At 38.3% G+C, this 26,084-nt stretch overlaps 1 long non-coding RNA gene across 1 annotated transcript; it reads left to right on the top strand.

Annotated features, from left to right (window-relative positions):
• Positions 1-3,287: 3,287 nt before the first annotated feature.
• Positions 3,288-18,731, top strand: LOC144994905 (uncharacterized). The gene is made up of 3 exons (XR_013658595.1): positions 3,288-4,846; positions 5,253-5,321; positions 17,848-18,731. It is a non-coding gene; the product is annotated as an uncharacterized LOC144994905 (long non-coding RNA).
• The last annotated feature ends 7,353 nt before the right edge of the window (positions 18,732-26,084 follow it).

Raw genomic sequence — 26,084 nt, 5'->3', positions numbered from 1 at the left:
AAATACTTGTAGTATGAAACACAAAATCCACCGTCCTCTGATTTAAAGGTTACTTTTCTGTGAAATTCAATGAATGTGAGGGAGTTTGATATCCACACTCTAATTTGTCTAATTGAAGGAGTCTGAGTGAACGGGCTGCAACCCTTTCAACCCTGTTATCACTTATTGCATCAATCAGGTTCAAAGGCCTGCAGAGATCCTCCGACACTTTGGCTCAGCGTCTCGCTGGACAGCATCTCACATCCTGATGTCAGCCTCTGAAGCTAAAAGCCTGGATCTGTTGCTATTGTCAGTGTTTCAAGTCCAGAGTCATTACGCAATTAAACAGTGATTCTCCCCTCAGGACGGAAAGAAAAAGTGTGGAGCCCTGTCAGCGCACTCGTGTTCAGCTCTGTATTAAAAGGCGGTCGAGCTAATTGATGGAAATGATCTGGGATGTCGCCAGCTTCAAAGAGGAGCGTCGCAGTCATGGAAATGTAGCGGAACATGGATTTAGACACACATGGCTCCAGGAGGCAGAAACATGGAAATAACACTCTGCTGAGCCGGTTGTCTGCTGGTTGGGGAGCGTTTAGTCAGCGGCTCAACCAGAACTCTGCGTGACACACGCTCCCTCCAGTGTGTCACAACAGGAAACACCAAAGCTGCGTGTCGCTAGGGAGCGCCAGGCTCTGAGCTTAATAAGCTTGGAGTGAACCCAGACTTTGGTCGTTTTCTTCCCTCAGGATTGTTTGATAAACCACCACTAACTCTGTCGTCTCTGCACATCCTTTCTTCGCGTCTCTCTTCATCTCTCGGTCTGTTTACCTGTTCCAGCTGTTTTTCTTCAGCCGATGACCCCAAAATGTTTGCTCTCTGGCGAACATGGCGCTGCCGTGTTTCATCACCGCTGCTTTGTTTGATCGGTTTCTCCTCAGTATCAAGCCATGAGAGGAACACTGACTGCACACCCAATCTGGTCCATTAAAAACTCATCCAACAAAATCAAACATAACATTTTAGAGAAATGCCATTGCAAAGTAAATGATCAAAAATACAGGAATTCCCTACCTCTACATTTAGCTCTCCATGTGGAAAGTTATGGAAAAATAGTGCCGTCAAATTAGGACATTACTATTACGATGACATCAGTATTACGATGACATCATCAATAGCCGCCAACCATCTGCGTCAGTGCGTAGCTGATAGTGCTATGAAAATACATAATTGATTTTATTACCTTAAAAAGTCAATCTAAAACCTTAAGTCACTACTTGCATATAAATGTAAACATCTGTGCTTCAGAGCACACCCACAAGAAGACATGTTTTCCTCTGCGGCACAGCGCGACCGATCACCCTACCACCCTGAGTCGCAACGGCTCCTCTTTAAGAAAAAAAGCCCTTTTGGACACCACTACAGCTCCAAATGCCTCTACAATTACAATTGGGAAGAGCCGTCAAAGAGAAAAATGGATTTGGCCAAAGTTTTATTAATTTCAAGCTTCTTTAGGCATTTGCAATGCCTGTGATTTCTTATCCTTTGTCAATAATGATACTAATATTGACTTAGAAACTGGGGGGCAAGTAGGTGGGCAAAGCTTTTTGCTAGGGGGAGCAGGCCACACCCCTTAGCTCCACCTCTGTTTTTAGCACAAATGTGAGTGCCCAAATTGCATAAAAAATTCCAATCTGACGCTTTCAAGCTTGTAACACATCAGACCTCTAGGTATGTTATTGATTCGCTATAGCTTATTCTAATCTAGGTTTTCATATTGTGCTCTATTGAATTCAGAAAGAAATCAGCTTTAATGGGATAGCAAAAAAATGAATTGTTTTTTTTTTAATTATTGTTTTCACTTGGTGAAGAGATTCAGGAAATTTAAATGATAAATTTTAAAATCTCAGATAATAAAGTCAAAACTATCTTAGTAAATTTAAAACATTTATTACTTTTCAGTCTTTTTGAAATTCTGTGTTGTTGCTTTTTGGTAATTTCCTTCATTAAATTATCTGAATGAAGAGCAGGTCGGTACTTTTAATCTATTTAGAGGAGTTAGAGCAATTACTTTTACCCTAATTTCAAATTACGCTTACAGGTGTTTTTTTTTTTTATATGTCATGACCCATGCTTCGGTTAGGCATTTTTGGCAAGTTCAATAGTTGTGCACAAATTCACAATATTTGATCTTGTTCCTGCAACATCTTTCAAAGGGGCGGAGCAATCAATTCAGTTAAACGATTTAATTGGACAACCTCTTTAAGTTTAATAGATCAAATTGATGTATACTTTTAAAAAAAGAAACAAGTTAAATTGCATCAAATGAAAATCTATATATTTTTTATGGATGGACTTAAAGTCTAATTAGGTAGAGATGAAGAGCAGGTTCAGTAGGTTTGCCTGTTTTAAGACTTTATGATCAGGATGTTATTAAAAACCTGCAGCCAGTATAACTAGAAGACCCGGGTGAAAGAAAACTCTGTTCTTTGCGCAATTAAAGAGGAAAGAAAGCGAGGAAAAGGAAAAGCCTTTACTTCTGAACTGAAAGCTTTGGCAAAAAGCCGGCTTCCACTTCAAAGGGTGGGGGCCAGAATCCCTCATTGAGATCAACCAACCGAAACATCTTTAGTATGACAGAAGCATCGACGGCGCACTGAGCGTATGCAGCTCGGCTACAAAGCCTGCACAGCAGAATGAATAGCAGGTGGCCACTGAGAGATAAAGGTGTCTAATTTAGTATAATTTAACAGATGCCTTCAAAGGACTCTGAAGAAGTACACATTGCAACTGTAGAACCAAACACAAAATGTATTCAGCAGAACTAAATTAAGCAAGTGGGTGAGAAATGTAATTATGTTCATGCTCCTAATATATTGCTGAGGGTTTAATGAGATTGTTACAGTTTTGTGTGTCTGATTCTGAGCTCAAAGACAAGCTCAGCTCTTTTCCACAATCTTTTATTTTCAGAGGATTTAAAAAAAATCAAACTAACAAGTCTGGCTGACACCACAAAGGAAGAGAAATGAGAGTCAGGCATAGTAAATCTATTAGAGCTCACAGTGAAGGCTGGAAAGTCTCTGAAATCGGAAAACTGGGCGGGAACCTCGGTCTGTTAGACTCTAACACAACAGGACCTCACACCAAACCAGTTAATTTATGAATGATTTGCCTGTTAAATTATTCCTGTGTGTATGAACAAAAAAAAGTCCTTTTTTGTGTTGTTTTCTACAGTGCTTTAAGAGCCTATATTATGCAAAAACCCACTTTATTTAACCAATTTATTGTTAGTTCCTCACAAAAAACAACCCCAAAGTAGTTTCATCCATTCATGCTTTTTCTTCTGAGAGTATTCCTCTCAGAAATCGGTGAGCACTCTCACTGTACGCTGAGCATCTGTCCCTCCCAATCCACGAAATCTAGCGGGTCCTCACATTGTGACATCACAAAGTGAGGACCAGCCACTTCCAGGAAGAATCTGTGCTGCCAGCACCGCCCCCAGGCAAACACACACCCCCACTGTTTCCACAGTGCTATCGGAGATTGACAAAAGGCTTTCATTTCATATGCACAATATGAACATCCATCTTTGCAAAAGTTGGAACGAGGCCGACTCTGGGACGCCGTATGGAGAGAAAGGTGGTACCTCGGTCGTCTTTCTTCCAGGTCGGAAAATGAGCTTGTGAAAATGTTAGTCATATTTCATAAAAAATATATATAAAACATATAGTGACTGGGTGTGTCTTTCTGTCTGTCTAAAAAATGTTCTTTAGTGTGCAAAAAGTAATAGACTATCAAATGTATGGATATAGATTACTCTTTAAGGCTTAAGTATACCACAGCGTAAAAATAGCGTTGGATATTTACGAAATTATTCTCAAAAGTTTATGACATTTAACATCATAAATCTGTAAATTTACTTCCCATCAAATTTAAAAGAAGGAAGTCGTAAATTTTTGACTATCAGTCATAACCATAATAATTCTTTTTTTTTCTTTTTTCGTGGCCTTAAAACTCCGTTGGACTCTTTAACTTGACTTTTAACTATATTTATTTCTTAGTTTGGTAATTATATTGTGATTTTTCTGTTGGATTGTTAACAAGAAATTTGACTATTCCTTATATTCCATGTTTAATTGTTTGTTGTTTTAATCTTTTTTTTTTTTGTTTTTTCCATTTTAGGATTATTTTTATTTCCATTGTTTCCTCGGTTTGTTCTCACTCATGCTGGTGAAAATGTCCTGATGTTGAGTCATGGCATCTGAGCCTAAAACTGTCTTTTTTTAAAAGTTTTACCACTCCTCCAAGTGGCTGCATCAATCAGATGAAGTGGTGAAATCTTTCAAGAAAAAAAAAACTATAAATCCACATACCATGACTTAACTTCAAAGTCCTACCATTGTTTTATAAAATGTTATATAAAAACAAGATGCTTGTCCTGTCAACTCTGTCTTGAGGTTTGTGCTCACATTTTGTAGTTTTTCTCAAAGAGCAGAAAGATTTAAGTCAGGACTGATGCACAATATCTGCACATCTCAATACCTTCATCCTCCTCTCATCTTCTTCCGCATCTGCTGGACAGACACACCTTTCCACACCAACTGACAGATAGAAAAAAGTCTAAATTATATCGCTCTATTAACCAACAACAATACAACACATTTACAATTTCACATTATTAAAATTATAAAAATAATTTCATTCCAACCTATAACCTCATAGAGACCTGCCTTCTCCCTGATTTTAAAAAGGGCAGTTGGAAGGAATTCCTCTTCCTATCTTCTGCTCAAGATGGCCGCTACAGGAACAAGAAGGGGACAGTTCTCCCACATGCAACAAGCTCAAACTTCCATCTAGCTTTCAACTGCAGGTAAAATTCTATGCTTTCTCCAGTCTACAGCTGACTGCCAACATAATGAAAAAGAAAACAAAAACTAAATGTGTCCTTATCTGAATCTTCTTAGATGCAGCAGGTTTAGGTCACAGGTAGCAGGAGTTTCCTCACAGCCTGATTTAAAAAAGAACCATGAAAAACAAATCTGTGGAACATATTTTTTTTAGATATCTAACATATCTTTAAAACATAGCAAGCCCTTTACAAAGGGCACCATCTTGGGTCAAACTCTGGCATTATGGTAAAAGTATTTCTCCATTGTGCTCCAGCTTTTGACAAAACATACATTTGTGCTCTGTCGGCTGTTGTTGCTATGGTAATGCTGCCTTTGTAGAGGCCTCCATTTTGAATAAAATGTGACTTTCCTACCATTTTGTTCCAGTGCACTTCACTTGTTATTGCGATGCCTAATTGAGGCTTCAGCGGGGCTACAGACCAGTGCAGAAAAGAGGTAAGCAGAGGCATGAATGCAGCTTTAGGTTGTGCTGTTCTGTTTTGGCATTTGGACGCATCAGAAGTGTGAATGGAAAATGTGCCAAAGTGGTGTCAATGAAATGGTCATACATATTTTCACACCAGAGTCCATTTTAGTCACAAATATTGAAAACTAAAATCCCAAAATACATAAAAAATCTGTTTATCACATTAACTTTCCCTCACTACCAATGCTCTCCTTACCCCTTTACATTCTTTGACAACCATAATGCTGAGTTCACACCAAACACAATTTGCATAGCGAATTTGCACCCTCCACCTCCAGACGTGCAGCGAATTTGCTCCTAAAAAAGTGTTCATAAAATAGACGTGTCCAAAGGTTTTAGCCTTAATGCAACACGGAAGCATTGACTGTATATCACAATCCATGATGCTGAGAGATCAGATTTTCTTTATTCTAAAGATGCTTTATTCAAAAGCATCCGTAACACGTCTCTATGTTTTGGTGCATGAGATCATTCACAGACTCGCCCAGTACGGTGAGCTTCAACATCTATTTTAGGAGCTGAATCTGAATGACGGCCGCTTTCAGCGGTACTTCCGTCTTTGTGACCGAGTTTGATGACATGAATTAGCCTATGAAAGGAAAGAAAAAGAGAGAACAAAATTAGAGGATATTTTTTATTATTGTCACCATACAAATAAGAATATTATTAAGTTCGGGGGGGTCACATTTCTTTCCATGTTGGCTTTGGACTCCACCCACTGATTACATCATCAACACGGCACGGGACAAAAATGAGTTCAAGACCGCCACGTTGCAGGGCCTCTGACCGCATCTGTACATTGACTCAACATTAAAACTGCCGCTCCTGCCATAAAAATCATGTTCAGTGCGAATGCAGCTTAACTCCTCAACTGTTTAAGCTATTAACATAATCCCAGCGCATTCCAAGGCGGAGAAAAGCAGCAGTGCACTGACATGCAAGACTTTATAGTAGTGAAATACTTAAGCAATCAAGATAAATCATCTGATTCTGAAGTGGAAGAAAGCAGCTTTGGGTTCAGTGCAAAGCTGATATAAAAAGCGCCTTTTCTCCGGGTCAGAATCAGCCGATTCGCAGCGATCGCATAAACAATTAAAGATTTACGGAATGTCAAAGGGCATGGGTTATTTAGGTGTCGCCAGCGACAGCTGCAGTGTTAAAAGGGTTAATCTAGCATATCTAGATTGAATTTAAAATATTTTTTTAGCCTAAAAACTTCCGGTTTCCTTCATTTGGGATTTATGAGAAATATAGCTAAATTAGGAGACAACTCGACCGATGTAAAAGTTAGTATCCGTCAATTGAATTGCTCAAGTAGAGGTCAAAAGTATTCATTCACATAAACACCTAAGTAAAAGTCCAAAAAATAGATCCATATGACAAAAAAAATCAAATGCGGAGGACCAAGTTAAACAAAACTGATTTATGGTCTAAAACTTGTGGAACCAGACAGCTAAATAACTGAAATAATGTTAAAAAATACTGGTATTTTCTCCACATTAAAATATCATTTTAATTAACTGATAAACATCATCTAATTGGCAGGATATTTGGATGATAACAAGGCTTTGACTGATGTTTAGAATAAATTAAGAATGTCTGATGTTGGATCTCTGCTGGTTTTCAAACATGTTGATTTATTCTGTTTACTGATAGTAAATATTTCTTCCCCCAATATTTTACATTGTTTTGTTTGTTTTTTTAGTTAATGATAAATCTGTTAATCTAAATAAATGTCATTTTATCCCATCACAGCTGTTTTAAAAGCATCACAAACACAATTTTTTTTTTTTTTAAAGTGGAATATAAACTCTTTCACCCTCACCCCAGGCATCAGTGTGTTTATGATGCATTCCAAATTATAAAGTCATAACTGAACTGTTTTGGTGAGTTGCCAACTATAACCTTTTTTATGCAGCCATCTGCCGACCACATTTTGAGAAGATAAAATTGTTCACTCCTATAAATATAGCACTAATTAAAAACATATGTAACTGAATAGTGATACAGTTGGATTATGAATCTGCTCGAGTAAAACTTTGTAAAACTACTCTCTTAAAGAACGATTTCTACAGAGTTACCTAGTAACTGAGTAACTGTAACTCTTTCCTTCCCACCTCTGGAACCAGTGTTACTGAGGGAGCAGTTCTGTGTAATTTTATCATTTGTTTTTGTTAGTGTTATTAAACTGCTAAATACTCATAAACACTCAAATGTGCTTAAAGACCCACTCCAATAAAAAAAGTGTTTTTGGTGTTTTTAACATGTACTTGTGGCAGTTTTTTCAATGATGCAGGACATATATTCTGAAAATTCAACTCAAACTTGTATTTCTGTATATATGAATCAGGAGCAAATAAAAATGCGGTATGAAAAAGAGCTTATTTTTTAAATAGAAATTATGCTGGGCTGGCCACAAGCTCCTTGTTCTGCTCTGCTCCATTCTGAAGTCTCCACATGTAGATAGCTAGATCCATGTTTCAGAGCTGTCAGACTCCTGGCCTTGAGGACCAACCTCCTGCTGATTTTTAAGAAACCGTGTGCTCTCTGCAGCTGATCACCTGGATCAGGTGTGTTTGTCCAACGAGACACTAACATAGCAGGTTAGTTGGAAAACACGTAGGAGACCGGCCCTCGAGGCCTGGAGTTTGACACCTGTGGTGTACGTCTTTGTTTTCCTCGTCCAAGCTATGATCTGACGGAAAACTGTTTGGCTGGATAGCGCCAATATTGCTCGCCATTTCAGTTGCACCGGTAATGTCAGGTTGGGGGTGTCGGAGGCTGTTAGTTAGCGGGAGAGGAGCGGGGTAGTTCCGTGCCACCAGTCCCGCCCACAAAAGTCAGAGGTGAATTTCTAATGAGCTGCTGCTGCTCTGCAGAAACTATACCCTAAAAAACAACACAAGTTTTGGGATTTTGGCTAAAAACCGCAGTTAAAAGACCACTGGAAACGCTTTGAAAATAGATCAAAAGACGAGTGGGAGTTTAAATGTTTACCCTAAATTCAAACCAGATTAGACTAACAATAATTACATACAAGGGACTAAATGTCCTTTTTGATTTTATGCTGCACATATATAATCAAAATAAACCTGTTACTTGATGCTCACATGTTCAATTCTTCCTTATTTTCAAGCATTTTCTTTAGGCTGAAACTGAAAATGAAAAAAAAATATTTAAAACAACCTTTGTACTTTCTTATTTTGCACTGATTTGACACTTCTTCTAAAACAAATCAAATAATTTTCCGGCCTGACCTTTGTTTTGTTGTGTGATGTTGGCGCTGGTGCTGCCCTCACACACACACTGAGAGAAAACCTGCTGCTGATGGTGATGCTTTCTGACAGGAAGAGAATCAGAGCATGCAGGAAACTCAATTCTTAAAAAGTAAAGACGAGGAAGATGGGAAAACCGGAAGATGACAGGATATTTTTTCCAATTTCTGCTGGTTTTGCAGAGCTGAGGGAGACTTTGTTAGCACCTTCAAAAAATGAACATGAGCTGACTGCGTGGAAACTGCTAGATCAAACTCAAGAAGACGAAATCTTTCAGTCAGCAAGGATGTCAATATTTCTTTCAGGGTCTCCGGGTGAGAAAATGCGTGCTGCTTCTAACGCAGAAACTGTTTTGGAACATGCAATCTCAACGGAAAAGGTTTGAAAAATGAAGATACTAATGTTTATTTGCAACAAAGCTAAAACAAAAGAGGAGAATCAACTCAACCCAAACGGTTTCATGATATCCTACATTTACCCCCCCACACACACACACAGACACACACACACCATTCCTCAATATAACCTGCCCCACTTTTTCTTTGACCTTTATTTAAGGTTTGTTGAGAGTGAATTAACTCTCAAGGACACCCATCCTGTTCTCACACAGGGACCTGGGAGCTGCTCAGTACAACCTCAAATCAAGCCGTGACCACTGAGCAGTTTGGGTCCAGAACTCAAGGGAACTACAGTAGAGTAATGAGGGAGGAGAGAAGGCAGCACTCATACTTGAATCAACAACCCCCTGTTCAGAGGATTCTGTCGCTAACCATCAGGTGACCACTGGCCTTTCTGTGGGAATTTCACGAGTGGCAGGCCTTCAAAATCCAATGGAATATAGATGCTCAGTACAAGAAAGAAGTAAAAAAAACTTCCTAGTGAGTACAGTTCTAGAAGCAACAGGGGAATAGGCTCGTACCGACAAAGTCCCAGCGGCCTTAACCTGCTTTCACATGAGCCTCGTTGACTGACAGCAAACAATGTGCGAATTCCAGATGTGTAAGGATGACCACTCTAAGTCAAAGCCTCACAAAGATCCAAACTGTGTTTGGGGAAACTAATCAAATCTATGATGATTTACAAAACCATTAAATCCATAGTTAGTGTTTAGTACAACTATCAAAGACACATAATTGGACCAGTAATCTCTGACAACACCTGTAATATTTTGAATGGCATAATCTAAACTTAAAATGAAATCGAAACTTTAAATGGGTCGGGCAACGGCATAAGTCTTAACCCAAAAAATTAGATGTATTTATTTGTTTATTTATTTTGGTGAATAATGATAATAATAATTGTACATTTTTAGAGGCATTCTTATTTTGTGTGCTTTTTGTGTTTGTTTACTTGTTTTGTCAGGTGGATGGATCTTTTTTTATACCAGTTTTAAATGTTTACACGACACGGAAAAATCACTTTTTGCGAGGTCACCAGGAAAGTGTGTGAACCTGAGTGTCTGTTGAGCCATGTGTGTAGAATAATGCCTTGGTCACATGCAGGGCGTTAACCTGCAGGTTTTACTCTATCCAGGCCTGTGGGGGGTTGTAGGCAGGTGGGAGGAGCCCAGGTGTGGTTCGCGGTTCCCTTGAGGCTTGTGGATGGACGTCATGAAAATGGAATGTCATGCACGTAGTAAATGTATTGTGAAGCGTCTGTAAGGATAATTGTGCACATATATGCTGTCATACAGGTGCTCTTACACCAGACTCTTGTCAAAAGTGAGGTGCGCGCACTGCCTCTTGAAATGTTGCACACACGAGATGTGTGAATGATATGCTAGTGCTTGTAGGAAGCCCACACAAAATACACAATTTGTCATTTATAACAGTCAGGTTGCAAGCACAGAGCCCAAGGAGCACGCACTTATCACTTAAACAACATATGCAGTACGCATAGTTTAGGGGCTTTGAAAAAATGAAAAATCCATACGACACTTTTCGCTTACTTACTTTACATGCTGTATAAATGTTCTCCATAACCTGTCGCCTGCTGCGTGCGTGTAGAAAAAATGTGCATAAACGCTTTTGCTCCATGAACTCACCAAACACGCTATGATCTCAAAAATGTCCTGTGGGCCACCTGTGTGCCCCATACAGTTTGCCCGTTTTTTCACCTGCGAACAGGCCGTATCCACCCAAAAGGGCAGTGGTGACTAAGGCTTCCGTTAGTCAATGCACAACTTAGTGGGTGAAATATTTGCCAGTAAATTTACAAATGTTTGAGGACATTAAATGCTTTTTATTTACCTGTGGTAAAAAAAATGTGACCAAACGTGAGCCCCTTGTTAAAGTTGGAGGTATTTTTCATAAATGTCTTTTTTAGTGTCCTAAACTAAAGAGTGTCTGTATCAGATTTTTTAGCTATACACTAAAATTCAAGATTTGTGGGGCAGAGTTCAGCTGAATGTTTAGATCCATCCTCCTGCTCTGACATAATCCACCTTTCCCCATCAGCTATTAAGCTATTTCAGATAGATATGTCAGGTTTGTAATCCTAAAGTCTTGTTGACAAATGTTTTTGAGAGAGAATTTGGAAGTGATGCTGCCAAACCCCTTATTAAGCCATCTAAATTCACTGATATTATGCTGCAAAAACGCTTTTGAGCGAGCGTTCACAAATGGCCTTTTGTTCTGCGGACAGCTTTGAAGACGAGGACATTTTCAATAACAGTTGCAAGAGAGCAAAACCCTATAGAACAACTTTAATTAAAAGAAAGAATCTAAAAAAAAGAGCAGATGTGAGAACTGAATGCTTGCATTTAAAAGCCTTTAGAAGCATCAGTGAGAATAACAAGAAAATTGTTGACAGATAATGGCAGAAAATAGCAGCGATGGAGTGTGAGGGGTTTGATTTCTGTGTTTTTCTTCTACTCAGTCAATTGTTTGTGAACATAGAAATCACATTTGCTAATCTGTTCAACTCTGGTTTTTTTATTACATCCTATTTCCTTCTTTGCCTTTTCTTATGATACATTTTTCTAAAGTAAAAGAGCCAATTTAATGTTTATCGGCTTTTTCTACATGAAAAAAAAACACAATTAGTTTGACACAGAAGTACTTTGTAGTCACCCAAAAACAGAAATAACACAACAATGTAAACAACGTTTTTTATATTTTAATTAAAATGTTTAGTTAATGAAAATTAAAAACAACAAAATGAGAAGACAAACCAATAAAGACACTTGCTTTCAGTTTTAAACGTTTATTAACAGACTTATTGAGCCCGGAATTCCGAATCTGTAAATATCTTAGTAACTTTACTGAAGTGTTTGTCCCTGCTTCCTGATCAAGCTGCTGCCATATTCTGCTGGGCTTTACGGTATTAAAATGTTGTGATCCGTTCATATTATGCCAACTTCTAGTAGAGTATTTATCTGCAATAATAAGCTTGAAATCTATCACACTGATCATTATAATGAGAATAAAATAAGTATCCAATCTCTGATCAGGATAACATCTAATTTTGATTGAGCTGAAACTACATGATGGGGATGATCTTGGATCATGTGATCAGGTTGGAATATGCCTAATTTATATGGTACTTTTACTAAAAAAATAAAGTATTTAACAACGCAGAATACAGCTAAATAGAAAAGGAAATAAACATGTTTTATTTTGACAAAATAAAAAAAAAACACTTTAAGCCTGTTGAAATGAAAAAGTCTTCTGGTGAATTTCAAAAGCCTGAGTTGAGTCAATGGAACATCAGGGCATAGGCAGAGCATTGCTAAATTTAGGACCCTACGGTTGGAAAGCTCGATCCCCGTGGGTTTTAAAATGTGCTTTGGAGATAAACACCAACATGTCTGCAAAAATATTAATCCTTCTGACAGTGAGGTCTGAAGAAAACCTCTGATGACCAAATTACCAAAACTTTTTATCATAATACCACGATCAACACTATCAAATGCTGACGAAAGCACAAATAAAACTATTACCAAGCTTTTTCCAGAGTCAGCAGCCATTCTACTGCCAAATGAATCTTTTATTCTGGCTGTTTCCTCAGAATTATTTCTTTGAAAACAAGACTGGAAAAAAGGATGTACTTCTTTTTCTAATATTGTTTGAGATAAATTAAAATCTGGGGATGGGTCCAACCTGAGAACCAGTCCACAGCATTTATTACTGAAGGTGCTGTGGACCACACCAGACGTTAGCGACACATTTATCACACTAACAGTCAAGGGGCTGGTAAAAATATATAGCTTTGTTTGGAAAACTTTGTTGGGAGAAGAAGACGAATACTTTATTCTCTGCCATAATGAAGCAAAAATTAGTCTCTTAAAGCTCACTCTGATTCTGCCATGCAGGTGTTTGCGAACAGTTTGGACATCAATCAAAATCAGACAGAACATTACTTTCTTCTCTTAGTTACAAAGAGGACATTTCTCTTCAAGCAGGGGAATCCAAAGGTTTAAGGGTGGGGGGTATTGGCGATCTAAACTAATTGAAGAGTTTTTTTCTTTGAAACAACATTTAGCTTCTGGACAAAAACAAGCAGTGAAAGGTAAACTTTCCCTCTGAAAAAAGGGATGTCCACATTTTTTGCAAAGAGGGCAAGATTGGGAGAGGTGAAAATGTGGGAGGGCCAACCAATCAGCCAGCATTCTTTGTGTCAGAGCTCTGTCTTACCCTCTGGTCACCGGCGGGAGCCGTCCCCAGAGTTCTAGATGCACTACATCTCCCAGCAACCCCAGCGCACACTTCCTGGATGCCACACACCTGACTGCCATTTGCAAATCACTCACAGCATACTTAAGCACTGCACTGAGCTGAGGTCAGTGTGAAGTATTGTTTGTGCCAATCTCTCTGTATTACCCAGCGGTGTATTTGGACCTTATCTTCTGTCTCCTGATCCCGTATCTGATTCTGTTTGTCTGTCGCCTGCCCCGACTCTCGCCTGGATCCTGACTACCCTGTCTGTCCTTTGATGGTCTCATGCCCGTTATCGACTCCTGCCTGCCTGACCCTTATTTAGCTTTGTGGACTTTTAGCTGAGCTAATAAATCTGCTGCAATTGGAACCAGCCACCTGTTCTTGTGACACTTTGAACCCTTATTACAGCAATAAATGTAAATGAGGTATTTGATTATTTTTATTGTTTTTTCGTGATTCTTTTCATTTCTTCAGATAGAACAGAAATAGATTTATTTATGTTTTCCAAGTGTAATAAAGAAAAAAAGAGTCTGATTTAATTGCTTTTGTCTACATTAAATATGAGTTCATAAGAAATGTTACATATCATTCACTACTGAATGCTCACTATGAAAGTCTACATTTAAATCATGTGAACAGGAAAATAACACAAATAGTTATCTTATTTTGATCTCAGAAACAAATAAATCTGTGGCCTTTAGGGCTCTGAAGGTCAATTAGCCGCAGAATGTTGCAAGACATTTACAACAGCGTATAACCTGATTTAACCAATCACAATCAAGACATCATTCTCAGAAAGTGCTTGGGGCTGCATATCATTAATTGTATGACAGGAGCCTGTGGGTTAGTAGAAATTTTAAAGTGGGTCGCATTTGGACCTTGGGGCGGACTTGGAAATGCCTGACTCAACATGACTTTTAGCATATATGCCACTTTTCTCCACTGGTTTGCTCTCATACACTAGCTGCAGCACAGCAAGAGGCAGGTTATGTAGCCGTTACCAGGACAACACATCACACTGTGGATCAAATAGTATGCTTCTTGTAAAAAAAAAAAAAAAATCAGAGTTAAAAATTACAATATCAGCAGATTAATAATTCATTTGAGTTCGGGATAATGCCCAACCAATGTGTCCATTATCAGAAATTAACAGACTTCAAGAAAGCAATCGTCCAATGGTTGCTTTTGTTGGAGCATCTTTTTTTTACATAATCCTTTTGATTTTATTATAATAAATTCAGTCCTGAAGATCAAAAGCAGGAGTAAATTTGACTAAATTCCTATGAAATAGTAAATAGATTACATTTATTTATTTGTAAAACAGCGTTTGAGCTGCTTATTTGATGTAAACTATATTTTTCTACCCAAACAACAACCCAGCAACCTTTTCAAATACTTTCATCTATTCATTCATCAATTTGCTATGTCCTCCTGAACAACTGATATATCGGTCTCTTTGACACGAGATCACTGTGTCCACGTCACACATCCACACGAGTTCCTGACCAGCAGAAAACCTCCCAGAATAAGTCATTCACCTCCAGTCGGTCAAGCTTATTGAACCTTTTACACCGTGATGCAAAAGTCTAGTTGCTGCTGAAATAATGACATTGACATTTCAGCAAAGAACAAGCGCTCACATCTCACCACACTGCAGTGTGCGCTAGATAGGAGGTGGTGAACAGGGTCTCCAGAGGCTGCTCAGGTGAACGTCTGATGTTTCATGTCCAATCTTCTTGAGAGCAAAGACGGATAACCGAGCCACAAGATGCAGCTGTGCTAATCAGTCGCAGAGGGCCCCAGCAGCATTCCCAAAGGTCGAAGCCGTACTTCCAGATTCCCATAGTTCATGTTTCTGTCAGTTCAAGTGAATAACCCTGAGGCATGCCGGGCTAGAGCAGAGCTGTGGACGTAAAGCAAGTTCACCAGCAAAAGGAGAGATCTTAGAGAACAAACTTGTATGCTTTGGAGAAACGATCAGGCATCAGGGATGGTTTTCATACTGGCATCAGTAAGTCCTTCATTACCCCAGGCAGGACAACACCTCCAGGGTTGCTTGGTGTCTACAGAAGCAAAAGCATTCAAAAAGTGCATCCTTTACTCTTCAAATGATTTGGTCACTGCAATTTTTGGGGGAATAAAATGCATACAATAAAAGCTAAAGTGTCAAAATAAGTGTAGAAACAAACCATTTTAGGAGTCGTACTACCTGTGGAATGTCTGTTTTTGTCTTGGATGTTTTAAATGGTACACCCCCCCCACCCCCACCACCCCGCTTACAGGATCAGAGACGATAACCCGGTAAAAGGCGGAGCTTTCCCCTGCAACTAGGAAGAGTCTGCATCATTTTAGCAACCCAGCATGAGTAATATTTTGCTCTGGGATGGTAATTTTTTAAATTTGATAAAGCTGTTCATCATATTTGGTATTTTATGTAAGAATATAGCTTCCATAACAACATGACTTGTAAACCAATAAATTCATTCTTAGAAAATCTCAGAAGCATTTTGGTCAGGAAACATGAAAAAAGAAGCTTCTCTTTGGAGTAAACCCTCTGCATCTGTACATCTCTTATTCCGGATGCTCCTTAGTGCTGTATCCTTTAATATGTCATTAGATTTTCCTTGTTGTGAATACTTTAAACAATAATAAGCCAATTAGACTTGAATTACCTCAGGTAGTTTGATTTTTTTAGTCATTGTGGCGGTAAATCACAATTTCGCCCAGTTTAATGAATACTAACCCTGTGAAGCCAAATCGTTTTTACCGATGGCTTTTGAATTTTTTTTTCATAAATGCATTAGAAAAACAAAGAACAGTGATTCCCTTCCATTATCTCCAAAGGAGGTACCTGACTGTAAATGTCATTTAGTTTTTGTCCGTGTGCTCTGTGCTCGCATTCATTTCACTTCATGTGGAAGTTATGAATGTGAGTGAGGAAGGCCCGAGCTGTGGAAGTGGGCATGAGTTGATTCTGCTTCGAGTCTGTAATCATTTCGATGTTTGTCACTGAGCTTGATGCTGGCAGCTCTGCCTTCAGGAGCTCCTAATGATGTTGCTGCAGCATGTGTGTCTGCGTTTGTCTGACATTTAGTCTTTATGGGATGGGGGGGGGTGACATGTCCATCTGTGGTTTTGTTTTAGGTGGAAGGAGATAAAATGTTGCAGCTTAAATGTCATTTTTTAATCCAATTTAGATTTTAGGGTTTTAATTCCAAATTGCACAATACAAGTCTTTATAAAACCCAGCAAGGCTTCGTTGATGTAAAAGAAAATATATTATTTAGTGAATTCTAAAAAAGAAAAAGTAATTGGTCGCAGCACATGAGCTAAATGTACCACAATCTATTTAGCTTGTGACTTTTATGTTCTTTGAATATTTTGTTAGATTTTTTTTATCTTAGGTGTTTAGTCATTTAGCATTAAAAAGTCTCTGTACACTGTTCAGGCTTATTTTACATCTTTCTTCAGCTAACTTAGTATTTTTTTTTTACATATCATCATTTCTTTGGCCAAATTACATCTTAGAATAAAATACATAAGCTTCACTGAGCATAAGTTGGTGTTTTGTTTTGTTTTTATTCAATGACTCTGAGTAAATTTGCACATTTTGCGTCTGCGATAAAGAGTTTAGCTTTTAAATCTGCAGTTTTTGCTCTCTTAGCCAAGACTCGTTTTTTGCCGTCATAAATATTCACATGTTTTTGCAGTAAATGCCTGTAAAAATCATTTTGGTCAGTTATGAAATGTATAAACATTTTTAACATCTTCAACTGTCAATCTGTGGTTCCGTACTATATTACTGAGCCAATGTTACTTATTTAAGACGTTTCACACCAAATGTTGCTAGTCCACAAGGTTCTGTTTAATCCAAGACTGACTCCACTTAATTTAGCATCACCTTGAATGGAAAAAACGTTTTTTAATATAATTGAAATTAAAATCAGGCACTTTTAAGGTGCTTTTTTTATTATTTTTGCATTCCAGGTTTTAATTGTGATTAACAATTTTCGTAATTTTAGTGAAAGATGCCTGAAAATTTCTGATTTTGCTGAGGATCGCTAAACTATTGTTTTGTTTTTGTCTGATGACCTTGAAACAAAAATACATTTTTGATGGAACCTTGATTTTTTATTATTATTATTATTATTATTATTATTATTATTATTATTATCATTATTTTATACTTTTTACTCTTCATATATCCAGTCAGTAGTTTAGATTTTTTTCCTCTCTGGAAGTTACAATTTCCACTAAACTGGCGTGAACGCCCTGCCCTCCCTGCAGGCCACAGAAGTCTGCAATTTATAATTATTGCATAGCGCGGCTTTTGACTAAAATGGCGTTCAGGTTATTTGGCAGTGGGGGCTTTTTCTTTGTGCTGGTTGTGTGGTGGGGGGCAGTGAGTTGAGGGTTTTATTCATTTGCCTGGAACCCAATGACTTTTTGCTCAGTCAGCCGTATCATAATTGTGTTTGCATAATTGTGGCGTGCTGTTTTCAGAGGCTAAAACAGAAGAACTGCTGGTTTTACAGAGCCTTTCCTGCTTTCTCTGCCTGCAGTGAACATCAGGACCGACTCTCCTCGGGAACCTTCCGGTGCCCCCCCCCCCACCTCTTCCATCTGCTCAGACCTGTAGGACTGGGCAGTCCTGTGTTGGACACATGCATCTTCCTGTTTGGCTGCATGATGGCCCTCCTCACAAACACACACACACACACACACACACGCTGTGTTCCTAGAGGTCCTTTTGTGGACAAAACAGCATCAAATCATTTAAAAATTACTTGGATTGCACACTGTTTTTCACTTTCTTGCAAGTACCGTGCTTTTTAAACCTGCTTGTTTTTCCAGTGACTTTTCCAGGCTTGGAATCTGTTAATTGTGTTAAAGACCCACTCCCATCCTCTTTTGATCAGTTTTAAAGGCGTTCCCAGTGGTCCTTTTCAGAATGTTTATGCCGTTCTTAGCCAACATCGGAACACAGTTTCTGCAGTTTATTAAAAATTCACATCTGAGTTTTCTGTTGCCATGGAGCAAGCCTGGCCATACCTCCCATCATCCATTGCTAAGAGCTCAATGTTTACACGCTCTACTGCTAGCTTACAGCCCCTCACACTTCCAACCTAACATTACCAGTGCAACAAATATGGTGAGCAACATTAGATCTTTCCAGATTTGTGCCAGTTTCTAGCTCAGATGAGGAAAATGAAGACCTACATGGATCTATTTTTCTGGATGCATCAGAATGGAGTGGAGCAATGAGCTTGGCCTGCCCAGCGTATTAAAACAAATAAGCTCTTTTTCAAACGGCATAATTTTATCAACCTCTGATTTACAACAATTTGAATAAAGAAATACTCGGAAATGCAATTTTGAGCTTAATTTCCTTTATATTTGTCCTCCGTTATCAGAGAAATGTTAAAAATACCAAAAACAGCACTTTCATCACAGTGGGCCTTTAATGCAGCCTGATTAAAAACACACAACTCAGTCAGAGGCTTTAGTCATCAGTTCAGTCGCTATTAACAACCAAAGTTGTATAAGTATCCAAATTTTATCCTTGTAGAAAAAAGTCAAATTTAACCAAATAGAACTGCTTTCAAATAAAGTTTTCATGCAGCGTTAAAAGCTATAGAGTAATGGTGACCTTCTGATGGTCCGCTTTGTTCTGTAGGTGTGAAAGCTCAGCTGACGTCCGGTAAGGTTCACTCTGGTCCTCGATCCTCTATCAGACAAGGCAACCATTTTGAAATGCGGAGGAAGAATCTGATAGGTTTACCTCCCCGAAAAAAACAAATGAATCGTTTTTTGAAGTGTTTGGGGTGATCCTTTCATTGGTGAGACTGATGCGGACGTAAAATCACTGCTGTGCTTCGTCTCTGTTGTTTTCTTCCACGTTGTGTTGCCCAGTTCAAAGAGAGCTCCAGGGCATCAGCACGCACAAAAACAATAGATCATCCAGGTTTACTGATGGCAGGTGAACAGCCAGGCCTCCAGCAGCTTTACATCCTGCAGAAATTAAAGTTCTCTGCGTACACCAGAGACTAATGCGGCAGATTCTGGGGAACTTTGTCTTTTATGTCAGTTTGGTACCAGATTTTTAGTGCTGAATGGCGAGGATTAACACACCAGTATTATTAACAGAGGAAAAATAACCTTGAAACTGTCCAACCCTGCTGCTGCTGTACAATCATTGGGAGATCAAATGGCAGAATGCCATAAAAGTAAAAGGTAATCGTTGGCTCTCATCGTACAGCTCCTCCACTGAGGTTCACAGCCATAAAACGCTTTTGGAGGAATCATCTTTGAGGTGTAACTCTGACATGAGGCCTGAATAAAAGCTGCTCTCCCATTACTTTTTAATCTGTAGTTTTATCTCTCTGTTAAGGAAAGCTTCAGGAAGGAAAAGATGCACAAAATGTTGTCCCTTTACCAAAAACAATATCCACTCCACCAGCTTCTTCTTGTCGAGTCTGGGGTAAAATGAGAAAAAGTTCAAATAATGTACCCTTTCATTTCTGGGTCATCAAACTTTGTTTGGAGCAACTTTGATAGTAGTTCTTCATTTTTATGTTTTTACTTGGTTTTTACAAGGTCAAAATGAGTCAATGGCTCTAAAATGTGATCCATCACTATTGTGAATTTTTAAGGGTGAATTCAAAATAGACACATTTGGTCCACTTAAAGTGAACCAGAGTTTGTTTCCCCCGATAATGCGGAACAAATTTTCAGTCTGAACACAGCCAAGTGGACCCTGGTCCGGGACCAAGAACCGCTCTGGAAACCGTCCTTTGAGGTGGTCTTGGTTCATTTCCCAATTCAATTTAACTCTGAGCGGAACAACTGGACCAATACGACCACAGACGATGAGACACAGTAACTCATTTAAATTTGTTCGGATAAATGCAGGCTGATTTAAAGTATTTAAAAAGAAATCTGTAGATTTACTTAAAAGTAGGGGTGTGCCAAAATAACGATATGGCGATATTCAGTCCTGTGATTGATTCATCAAGTATCAACCTTTTATTTAAATTTGAAGACCCTGTAAAACGTTATATTAATCATCCTTTGGTAATACGATTCTTCGGAGGGTAGATGGGGGACGCTCGTTACGAGATTGGCTGTCGCGGGCGGACGAAGAAGAGGCGGAGGGGAAAAACACGGAAAATAGCGAGAGCAGCAAGTTAAAAGACGCGCCAGCAGTATTGAAGCTGCATCACTTGGAGTTGTGTGAGAAAGCCGTTACTGTTACTGGCCTGAAACCGACACAGCCTTTTTCCAGGCGAAGCTACCACCGTCTTCTGCGAGAACAGAGGCAATGACAAACGGGATTGCTGTTTCAATGTACAAGGGGCTCCATCCCTGCAGCGAGGTGGAAAACGAGGGATTCCGGTTTTCATTGAATGCATCAGAGCCACGCATTCCCTCTTTGAAATACTGAAAAAATGATTCCTGCACTGTACGGCCAGACCAGAGCTATGGTTGAGATGGAAACAGCAGAAAGAGTGGCATCCATCCCTTAGCCCCCCCCTTCTTCTCAAAGCAGCGGTAGACGAGCGGTGTCTTTGCGCTAAAAAGCCTGTGGTTCTCCAGAAAAACATGAACATATAAACATGCATCACATGCAGCTTTTCACAAAACGCTTTGTTCACAAAGAAGTTCACTTTTAAATGCACTTTAAGTTCATGTATTTTGTCCATGGTCATTTATTTTAAAAGCAGTTTATGTCGTTAATAACTTAAAGGAAAGTTTCCAGCTACTTGATTTTTGTTTTCTGGGAGAATTTTATGTTTATTTACACCACATTTGCACTAAATAATGTCATTTATTTTTAACAAAGACAATAAAATCTGTTCACAGAATTAATATTTGATTTACAGCTATTTCTTAAAATAATGCGCTAGCTGTGGCTTTGTTTTTCAAAAGTTAATACCAATGTACCTGGCAGCTATTTGACTTATTCATTTTTGATCCTGTCTACAGCAATTTTGTACTAAATAATGGCTGCTGTTCATGTTCACTATTGTTTAAACCGTATTTTACAGATATTTCAAAATTTAAATTGTCATTGTTTGTCAAAGACAGAGTATTACTGATTTCAGCAATGTTGCACAAAAGTCTGTTGTTCATTACACCAAAAAGGACACAAGTTGTTTATTATCGGTGTGCTTAAAAACAAAAAAATAAATGGGGAAATGTTTTCAAAAAAAACGTTTTTCGAGTTCTTCTTTCTTAAAGTTTGATATATTGTAAGTCGTTGGAGAGGATACATACATCGATTATCAGATTATCGCCATATCGTGATAGTATCGTTATCATGAGGAATGTATCGCAAATCTTATCGTACCATGAGGTACCCAGTGATTCCCAGCCCAACTTAAAAACCTCGCGTCAAGCTTTTGTACAAAACCACATTAAGTGTTGTAAAGCATGCTTTTTTAGTTTGAGCTACGGAATCCCACAAGAATAAATGTTATAGTATATTACACACGAGTGTTGCATAATCCCTTGCTGAAATTGTTGTGTAATGCAAAATATTAAATGAATTTACTAACATTTAACATTTTAGAAATGATTTGGAAAATAAAAAAGAGTTGCATAAAAATACCAAAATGCACTTTAGGAAAAGTAGACACAGCCATTGTTCCTTTTTTTGTCCCCATGACGGCAGCCTGAAAACAGACCAAGAACAGGGTTCAGGACCCGGTCCGAACCAAGTCAAGCAGACTCGGTCCAGACCAACTGACTTTTTCCAGTCTGAATACACCCTGAGTCTACTTTGGTAAAAATCCAAATTTCTAGAACTTTGTCGTCTTTAATCTAGATCAGGCAGAAGAAGCAAACTCTTCCCGGAACCACAGTTAGAGATAGTCAATTGATCTCTAGTTTGGTTGAGCAGGCAGTCAGTCTGGCAGAAACAGGCAGCTATACCACATAGGATGAAGGTGCAGGGTGGAGCTGCATTTAATAATTACAGCCTGCAGTGAAAACACGGTCAAACAAATGCGACAGCACCGGTGAGCTTGTCAGACGAGGAGGCGCTCCACTTTTCTGTCAAAACTATCAAAGGCATCAAATGAAAAGATGATGAAGAGAGCCAAAGAGAGACTTTGATTTACTTTGTGTCAGAAGACCTCTGTGATTTTACACTTTGTTACATGAAAGCTGTTTAAAGTCCAACCTCTCCTGTTTCAAAAAAGGATTCATTAAAGCCGGCTGCTTGTCGAGGCCTGTTTGGACCAGAACAGCATTTTACTGGGATCAGACGGAACAGAATGAAGCAAACAAAATGTTACGAGTTAATGAGCTACACATTGTAAATGACTTGTACAGAGACGCTGCGAGTACAGATCGTTAGGGGACTTTATGGAGTGACAAATTAAAAGAAAAGAAAAAAACATACATACTCATTTGCAAAAATGTGGGAAATATCCAATAATTACAGTTAAAGAACTTTTAAAACACATTCATAACAGAAAACTGGAAAGTTTGTCTGTGGTCACAAAAATGTCTATCAAAAGTTGTCTTAAACTGTGAGGATGGTGCCTTTCTTGGTTTTCAGTTGTTTTTTTGTTTTTTTTGTCTTCTTCATTCTCAGCTCGTCTATTTTGTCAGACTTATGTTGCTCTCTTAGAAAATACTTTTGTCATGTTTAAACATATTTATCTAATTTAGCCACAAGGAGCTTGTGGCTCACCGTGGCAGCTTTTACTTCAGACCACCAAGCTTTTTTCAATCCGCATTTTTTTGTCTGCTCCTGATTCACAATGATTTGAATAAAGAAATATTTAGAAATGCATTTTAAGCTTCATTTTACCTATGTATGTCCTCCATCATCAGAAAAAGGCCACAACAACGTTTAAAAAAAACAACAATTTTAATCACACTGGGTCTTTCAAGTAAACAGCTCGTCAAGTAGTAACAAGGTAATTTCCTCTTTGTGGGATCGATAAACCTTTATTCTTTTCTTTTCAATCTCATCATTTATTGCAATTTATCAACCCAAACAGGTGAAACTGTTTTGGGAATATGTCACATTCTGCATGTAAATTTTGTGATTTAATATTAAAGTATATATATTTTATCCTGTTTTTTCTTTGCTTTCTCTTCAGTTCTATTTATACCCTTACAAAAACGAGCGTTTTTGGTTTCATGTTTTGACTAAATTAAAAACATAAAGACAGTAGCTGAGAATGAGGCCTCAGTGTCCATCAGCTGTGATGGAAAGGGAGTAAACAGATCTTTAGCCTTAAAACTTTTACATGGACATGAATATTTCAGAGATTCTTTTTTTTTTTTTTTTTTTAGAAAACTGGAGGATCCTTCAGTCTACTTTAGAGAAACTTCCTATTTTTAGCTACACTAATTACCAACCTCATAACCTTCCTGGAAAAACTCATAAACCAGATGACATTAGAAATAATTATTTCATTCAAACCTCTTTATGATGCAGAAAATGAGTTCAGCTGTAAATCTGTTTAAAAATTGGCTCCAAATGAACTCACACTGTGCTTGCTATATAAATGCAAATTTGCAGGTTTTCTAACAATTTCTATGGTTTAAAAAACAAATGTGCTTTAGGTTAGTAAAAAATACAGCAAAAATATGAAGTTAGATTGTTAAAATAAAAACCTTAAAAATCAAATGGTTATAAAGCATTTTCAGAAATTGCTTAAAACCATAATCAACAATATTTAGTGTTAACTAACTATTCAACAAAGCATATTTGGGGGGGAAATTTTGCATCATTTTAAACAGAATACGTATTGTCTTTAGAAAAATTTTCTTTACAGTTTTGGAGCTTTTTAAACCCAACATGAAAAAACGAAAAATTACATTTTAATCAATGTGTGGCTTTTATCACTGAAGTGAGTGTTTCCCTGTAGGATAGATGCTTCACTTTATGTGACCTCAAAGAACTATGGGCTGGATTTATCTCAGTTCTCTTACCAATGTTTCCAGCAGCAAAGGTTTTAATTCTGGAAGAGTCAGTTACTTTTCAATCAAGACAATTTTCGACTTTTGATGAAATACAGTGCTGACTCAGTTGAATTGTGTTAGTTTCTTTGTCATTTTGCGGAATTCGTTGTGCGTCCTCTCCTCCCATTTTTTCGTCAACATCACATCTGCTTTGGTTAATTGGCACAGCTGTTTCCCGGTAAGTTAGTTTTATTTGTGCACCAGTTTTCCTAACACATTAGCACATCGCAGACTCATCAGTGAATGAAACACATTTACACCCACCAAGACACAAAGAAAATGTTGCTCTATTCTGTGGATTTAGGAAGTGATTAAGATGTTATTAAAAAGAAACTGGTTATGAAAATAACAGATTAACAGTAAAGAAGGAAAAAAATGAATCTAATTTGACAAACTCATCCGTACAATCTTGGTTTTCTTCAGACTTTTGTTGACAAATTGATTATAACAAAGACTGACCAGAACTAGATAAAATAATAATAACAAAAGCCTGTTCTGTGGCTTTTTGGATGTTTGACCTCCACCTTTTTTTTTTTTTTTTTTGCTGTGTAACTTTAGACCAACGTAGATCTATTTGCGTTTTACAGACTCTTCTTCATCATTCCCAATCCTGCGCCTCATCTCAAACCGCTGCAGTGTAGGCTTACAGTCTATGCCATCTTTGTGTTTTCTCGGGAGGTAGTCACAGAGCCCTCTCTGAGAAGTAACAGGATCTGAATGGATGTGCCAACAGTCTGGGATGAAGACGTAACGTTTTGGTGAAGTTTAGGGCCGTGTCACACTTCTGGGGATTGTCCACGTATGACATTTCGGTCTTATGTGATACATGATACCTCTGTATATATATCTTATATCTTAAATCATGTAGCACTAGAGAATGCAATTTGCCCCTTTTTTATTTTAGATTTTTACATTTTTTTCGGCTCTGTGTTGCTTACTTCTGTTTAGTGGAAGAAGACACAACTTCCTTTTCTGCTTTTCATGTGCCTTAATGTTCGCAGATGCGGCAATTGTCCGGGCAAGCTGTCCTTTTGTATTAAAAATAAACGCTGGAGACGATTACGTCGCTTGAAAAGTATAAACACTGCTCAGAGTTTATCACACTTTTAGGGGAACTTCTCAAGCAAAACCAGCCTACTGGAGTATGAATTCATGGGATTCTGGATGCGACTGATGCGATGGCTGATCACTGTGAAGTATAAACCTGCCTGTGTAGTCGGGGGCCCCTCCCTTGCCCTATCTCCTGCCTGGCACCGGACACCGCCCCGCGGGAGATCTGATCCCCTGAGAGGACGAGCTGAATGGGGGGAATAGAAGACACCCACTTAGTACAGACTGTTGGAAGGGTGAGAGATCGGCCTCAACGTGCAGGAAAAGTCTGTTAGGCATGCATTGAACTGTTGTGGGAAGCAATGAATTTCAAAGTTAAAAACAATCAATGAGGCACAGGTTTATGTGTTCTTCCGTGGTTTCAACATTGTTCGTTCGTGACATCTGTCAAAATTGACATTTATTTGTATGTAACAGCAGTGTGACACTGCCTTAAGTTTGTGATATTTGCAGATTTAAAATAAGGCTAACGTTGGGCTAAAAGCAGCTACATCTTCACTAAGGATGATAAAGAGCTCCTGTTCAGGCACTGTTAAGAAAGAGAAGGAAAAAAATGCCAGGAAACAGACATTTCACCACAGAGAGAATGAACTGGATCATTTGTTTTTCAACTGTCAGCCTTGTTTTCATGCTCAACTTCCACTGGTTCAGCATTTGCTCATTAGAGATATTTTCCTGCACTTCCTGCGCTTGGCTTCTATTTTTA

The sequence above is a fragment of the Oryzias latipes genome, chromosome 1 (assembly GCF_053564925.1).
Source record: "Oryzias latipes strain Hd-rR chromosome 1, Olatipes_Hd-rR_3.1".
Classification (NCBI taxonomy): Eukaryota; Metazoa; Chordata; class Actinopteri; order Beloniformes; family Adrianichthyidae; genus Oryzias; species Oryzias latipes.
The sequence above is the reverse complement of the archived record's forward strand: the minus strand, read 5'-3'. Positions and strand labels throughout refer to the sequence as shown.